Raw genomic sequence first — 6,846 nt, 5'->3', positions numbered from 1 at the left:
CAATGAAAATTTTCTCATTCAGCACATTCTTTTTCTTTCATTTTCAACTTTTGATCTCTTGCGCATTCTTCTCATATGAGCACTATTTCGAATAGTCAGTTTTCGTGACCCGTGTAGCGAGCTTTGGGTCAGTGACTCCCAAGTCGGTCGACCTTAGGGCACTAGATACAGAGTATCCCTCGGACTTAATTGCTCGAGTCACTAGACCTTCTATTCTAATAGTTTACGTATAGTCTTCCTCTTGTCATGTGCAATGTCTCTATCTCTTAGGCTTTCTATGCAGTCCATGTAACAAGCTTTCGAACCGGTGGCTCCCAAGTCAGTTGGCTTTGGGGCACCAGGTGTAAAACACCCTTCAGATTCTACTTACTCGAACTGCAAAGGCCACAAATATAGACTTAGACAAGAAGATGATCTCCTTCGTTATCCTTTTCGTTAAGACACTCAAACACTTCATCTCGTGTCTGAGTTCCACTACTAGGATTCACGAATACATCAACAACTAAACGTAGCTCTATTCTTTTAAACTCATTTTTCAAACACATCTTTCCATTGCTTATTTCTTCCTCAAAACATACTGTGCATACTTATACAAAAGTGATTCAACATTTTCTAACAATCAAATACTATCTTTTCTTTGAATTATCTCATAAACAACTACTATATTTGATTCAGTTCAGAAAAAAAAAATTTATGGGGCTTAAAAAATTTTAAACTGTTAGATTATGCCAAAAACAATCATATATGCTACACTTTGTTCTTAAATGCCTACTTTGATTACCAGTCATACAAAAAAAATTTTGTGTATTTTTGTGTGCATGCATCTAAACCACCCCCCCATGCTTGAATGACACTGTCTCTAGTGGCATACAAAATGAATAAAAATGTAATGCAAATGCACACTAAAAGACACTAACAAAAATATGGGAGAAAGGATAGATACAACCTGATTTGCTCTGAGCTTTTGAAGTTGATTTTCCTCTGATTCTTGAATTCTTTGAAAACTCTTCTCTGTACCTGGTAATTGATACACTAATTGTTAAGTTCATCCTGCATACATCAAAACACAAATTAGCACATGTGAACTGAAATACTAAATAAAAAAAAACTCTGAAATGAAAAATAAATAATGTACATATCATACATCCCTCTGGTCGAATCTTCATGCCTTCGTGAGATGCACTATCTCACACTCACCATCCTGTAAGGCATCTGAAATGAATGGCTTCAGTCTTTGCCCATTTACTTTGAATGTACCTTGGGTCATAGGATCGAATAATGTCACTGCTCCATGGGGAAATACTTCTTTTACAATGTATGGACCTGTCCATCTCGATCTTAACTTCCCTGGGAATAAATGTAAACGAGAATTGTATAGCCACACTTTCTGATCTGGCTCAAACACTTTTCTGACAATATGCTTATCATGAAATGCTTTTGTGCGAGCCTTGTATAATTTGGCATTCTCATATGCATCATTCCTGAGTTCCTCTAATTCTGAGAGCTGCAGTGCTCTCTCTTTGCCAGCCTGGGTGAGGTCAAAATTCAATCTCTTTATAGCCCAGTACGCTCTATGCTCTAGCTCGACAGGAAGATGGCATGCTTTCCCGAATACAAGGCGATACGGAGACATGCCAATGGGAGTCTTGAATGCAGTTCTATATGCCCAAAGTGCATCATCTAAGCGCTGGGACCAATCCTTGCGGTCCGGACGAACTGTCTTTTCTAAAATTCGCTTAATCTCCCTATTGGACACTTCAACCTGTCCACTAGTCTGCGGATGATATGGAGTGGTGAATCTATGATTGACAGAATATCTTCTCAGCAGAGAAGCTATCTGAACATTCCTAAAATGCTTGCCACCATCGCTAATCATCGCACGTGGCACTCCAAAACGACTGAAAATGTTGTGCTTAATGAACTTAAGCACTACTCTGTGATCATTGGTCTTGGTGGCCACAGCCTCGACCCACTTGGACACATAATCAACCGCCACCAGAATATATAAATTTCCGAATGAGGGCGGAAATGGTCCCATGAAATCAATGCCCCAAACATCAAAAATTTCGACTATCAAAATCGGTAGCAAGGGCATCATGTCCCTCTTGGACATGTTTCCAATCTGCTGACATCGCAGGCATCGCCTACAGAATTCATGAGCGTCCCTGTGGAGTGTGGGCCAATAAAATCCTGACTGCAAAACCTTTGCAGCCGTCTTCCTACTACTAAAATGCCCTCCACAGGCTAACGAATGGGAAAAATTCAAAATGGATTGGTATTCCTCCTCCGGAACGCATCTCCTAATGATCTGATCTGCACAGTATTTGAACAACTCCGGTTCATCCCAATAATAGTGCCTCACCTGAGATAGGAACCTCTCACGCTCATTCTTGTTCCAATGCTCAGGTATCTGCCTCGAAACCAGATAGTTCACAATATCTGCAAACCAGGGTAACTGCGATGTACTGACTGACATGATCTGCTCGTCGGGGAAAGAATCACTGATCGGTCTCTGATCCTGCGTGGTCTCCACGATCAGTCGGGAAAGATGGTCTGCTACTACATTCTCGCTTCCTTTCTTATCTCGAATCTCGAGATCAAACTCCTGTAGTAGTAGTACCCAACGAATCAATCTCGGTTTGGTGTCTTTCTTATTCAACAAATATTTCAATGCAGAATGATCAGAATAGACAACCACCTTCGAACCGAGTAAATAGGACCTAAATTTATCCAATGCGAAAACTACCGCAAGTAGTTCCTTCTCTGTCGTAGTATAATTCATCTGTGCATCAGACAGAGTTCTACTCGCATAGTAGATCACATAGGGCTTCCTATCAATGCGTTGTCCTAGAATGGCCCCCATAGCATAATCAGAAGCATCGCACATAATCTCAAATGGGAGAGTCCAATCTGGAGGTCTCAAAATAGGTGCAGTAATCAAGGCCTCTTTGAGAATCTCAAAGGCCTTCATACAATCCTCACCGAAAACAAAGGGCTGGTCTTTCTCCAATAACGTGCAAAGCGGTCGAGAGATTTTGCTGAAATCTTTTATGAACCGCCTGTAAAATCCCGCATGCCCTAAAAATGATCGAATCTGCCTCACAGAGGTGGGTGGAGTCAAACGAGAAATGGATTCCACCTTTGCTCTGTCAACCTCAATACCATGCTTGGACACAATGTGTCCTAACACAATCCCCTCCTGGACCATAAAATGGCTCTTTTCCCAACTCAGGACGAGATTGGTCTCCACACACCTACTCAGTACTCGAGCAAGTTTATGGAGGCAATCTTCAAAAGAAGAGCCATACACTGAAAAGTCGTCCATAAAAACTTCCATCACATCATCAATCATGTCCGAGAAGATAGCAAGCATGCACCTCTGAAAAGTAGCTGGGGCATTACAGAGCCCAAAAGGCATACGTCTAAATGCGAAGGTGCCATAAGGACATGTAAACGTGGTCTTCTCTTGGTCGTCAGGATGGACAGCTACCTGATTGTATCCTGAATATCCGTCTAGAAAGCAGTAGTAGCTCTGTCCTGCGAGTCGCTCTAAGATCTGATCAATAAATGGCAATGGGAAATGATCTTTCCTAGTTGCCACATTCAACTTCCTATAATCGATGCAGACTCGCCATCCTGTAGTGGTCCTCATCGGAATTCTCTCACCCTTCTCATTCTCAACCACAGTGAGTCCTGACTTCTTCGGCACAACTTGAATCGGACTGACCCACTGACTATCAGAAATAGGGTAAATGATTCCGGCATCCAACCACTTCACCACCTCTTTCTTCACCACTTCCTTCATGTTGGGATTTAGCCTTCTCTGCATATCCCTAAATGGCTTGATTTCCTCATTACAATGGATCCTATGCATGCAGAATGAAGGATCAATCCCCTTTAGATCAGCAACTCTCCATCCAATCGCTGCCTTGTGCTCCCGAAGAATAGTCAGCAATCTTTGTTCCTGCTCTTCAGTGAGCAAGGACGAGATGATCACAGGCAGAGTCTCATCATCTCCGAGATATGCATACTTGAGTGAATCCGGTAAGGGTTTCAACTCAAGTTTCGGAGGCGACTCGATCGACGATTTGGCGGGGGTCTCCGCAAGTGGTGGAAGGGGTTCCCTGACTGCTCCCCAAGGTGGTCTCTCCGACGACACTCTAGACACATCTACACTATCTAAACCGCTATTCTTCTCTATATGGTACAAATCTAAAGAATCCTCAGTAATGTACAACTCGGGCTGCTCCTCCACTAACTCCTGTGCAATGTCTACATGAAAGCAGTCCATGTCTCCTGCTGGTCCCATCGCGGCATTGAAAATATTCAGTTTTACCTTCCTATTGCCAAATGAGAGATCCATGGCTCCAGTTCTACAATTGATGCACGCATTGGCAGTCGCCAAGAATGGTCTGCCTAAAATAATCGGAGTCTGGTGCTGGCTGTCTACTCCTTCCATATCAAGGATAATGAAATCGACTGGAAAATAAAAGTCATCCACTTTAACTAGCACGTCCTCCAAGACACCTCTCGGTACCTTGACGGAACGATCTGCCAGTTGAAGTGTAATCGGAGTCGATCTCATCTCCCCTAACCCGAAAGAATCAAAGAAATATCCAGGCAGAATGTTCACGCTTGCTCCAAGATCGAGCAATGCGCGTTCTATCCGGATGTTCCCTATAGTACAAGCAATGATAGGTGCTCCAGGGTCCTTGAGCTTGGGTGGTGTCTGATGCTGAAGTACTGAACTCACCTGCTCAGTCAGATGGACCCTGTTAGGAACTCGCTCTCTGGATTTCCTCTTTTGCGTACATAGCTCCTTCAGAAATTTGGCATAAGCCGGCACCTGCTGAATAGCATCGAGCAAAGGTAGGTTGATCTGTACATGCTTGAAGATATCAAGCATGTCCTGGATCTTCGCACCTTGCTTCCCTCTATAACCAGGAGACTCTAATGCTTTGGGATAGGGCGGTGGGGGGATATACTCTGCTGGCTCCTCCTCTTTGCGAGAAGGCTCACTCCTATCCTTCTTCTTCTCTGAGGATAAAGATGATGAAGGTGATGATGGGGATGGGGATGATGATTGAGCCGACGTAGGTGAAACAATGGTCTCTGGCTCCTCTATCTTCTCTCTACTCTCAACGTGATACTCACGTCCACTCCTCAAGGCCATAACTGATTTAGCCTGCTGCTGTGTCTCAGTATGAAATAGGCCTCCAGTCATCTGGTCCTTACCCTTCGGGTTCATGACAGCCTGACTCGGCAATGTACCCTCGGGTCTCCTACTAATAGCCTCAGCTAACTGTCCCATTTGCGACTCTAACTTCGCAATGGACTGCGTATGTGAGCTCAAAATCTGGCTACACTTCTCGAAGGCGTTCTGATTAGAGGTTTTCACCTCTTGGAATGCCTGGAGAAGTCTCTCCTCAAAAGATGTCTGCGGGGCAGACTCCTGCTGAATCGGGGAAGGAACTGAAGAAGAAGAAGACTGAGCATAGTTCGGTCTTTGAAATGGCTGAGTAAAAGATGGCTGCCGAACTGGCTGAGAGGAAGAAGGCATCTGTAGAGAAGACTGTGGATTCTTCCATGAAAAATTGGGATGGTTACGCCAACCCGGATTATATGTCGATGAAAATGGGTTATTTGGCGGTCTGACGTAACCCTGAGCTGCCTGAACTTGTTCTTGAACAAATTCAGGGTACTGAGCTGCTGAAGGGCACTCAGTGATCTCGTGTGCCGGACTGGCACAAAGAGTACACACCTGCTGTGTAGTGGATGGTCCTGAGAGAAGCTGGTCCAGCTTCTGAGCAATCATGTCTACTTTACACTGTAGTGCAGTAGATGGACCAATCTCAAGAACGCCAGCTTTCTTCTGAATGCTGGGTGTGGCTCTATCAGAATGAGAGCTCGAAGCATGGTGGAGTGAATTCTCGGCCAATGTATCAAATAGCCTCCATGCTTCGTCCTCGCTCTTCAGCATGAATGTCCCACCGCATGAAGAGTCGATCATCTGACGATTCTTGTCAGACAATCCATCATAGAAACTCTGCACCAGTTGCCATTTCGGCACCTGATGATGGGGGCATTTCCTGAGGAGATCCTTCATTCTCTCCCAGGTCTCATGAAAGCGCTCACCATCTAGCTCTGAAAAGCTAGTGATGGCTCTACGATATTGGTTCGTGCGACCAATGGGAAAGTATTTCCGAAGAAACTCCTGTTGCAACTGATCCCAGGACTCTATTTCTACAGAATCTAAGGACTTTAGCCAATACTTGGCTTTGTCCTTCAATGAAAAAGGGAATAGAGTCAACCTCAACGCATCATCATCGAAATTCTGTATCTTAACAGTAGAACAGATTTCGAGGAATTCATCTAAGTGTCGGTAGGGATCCTCATGACTAAGGCCATAAAAGGATGGAAGCATTTGAATAATGCTGGCCTTAATCTCATAATGTGGCGCTCCTACATCGGGTCTCCGAATGCAGGATGCCTGAACATAGTCTGTGGGAATGAAGTATTCCCGCAGAGGGCGTGAAAGAACTGGGGGTGGAGGTGGAGGATCCATGTCAGCCATTGTTGCCGAACTTCGATGAGAATGTAAAATTCTCTCTGGGTTGTCAACAAATGGGTGTAATGGGGTTCCTAGACCTCGTCGACCCTGCATACACTGGTACTAAGACCAGATGTAAGCAAACGACCTAACTAAAAAAAAATTAAACTAGCACAGATACTAAAATGTAAATAAGCAAATAACAGTAACTAAAAACAAACAAATATGCTATATAGCTATGTCAGAATTCTATACTAAATAATTAAATAACAAAGTAAACTATTCTAAAATGCTAA

General features: G+C 43.8%; 1 non-coding gene across 1 annotated transcript; it reads left to right on the top strand.

Annotated features, from left to right (window-relative positions):
• Positions 1-6,068: 6,068 nt before the first annotated feature.
• LOC149826832 (small nucleolar RNA R71) lies at positions 6,069-6,171 on the top strand. Its single transcript, XR_016435838.1, has one exon. It is a non-coding gene; the product is annotated as a small nucleolar RNA R71 (small nucleolar RNA).
• The last annotated feature ends 675 nt before the right edge of the window (positions 6,172-6,846 follow it).

The sequence above is a fragment of the Nuphar pumila genome, chromosome 10, assembly GCF_984573655.1.
Source record: "Nuphar pumila chromosome 10, dmNupPumi1.hap1.1, whole genome shotgun sequence".
Taxonomy (NCBI): Eukaryota; Viridiplantae; Streptophyta; class Magnoliopsida; order Nymphaeales; family Nymphaeaceae; genus Nuphar; species Nuphar pumila.
The sequence above is the reverse complement of the archived record's forward strand: the minus strand, read 5'-3'. Positions and strand labels throughout refer to the sequence as shown.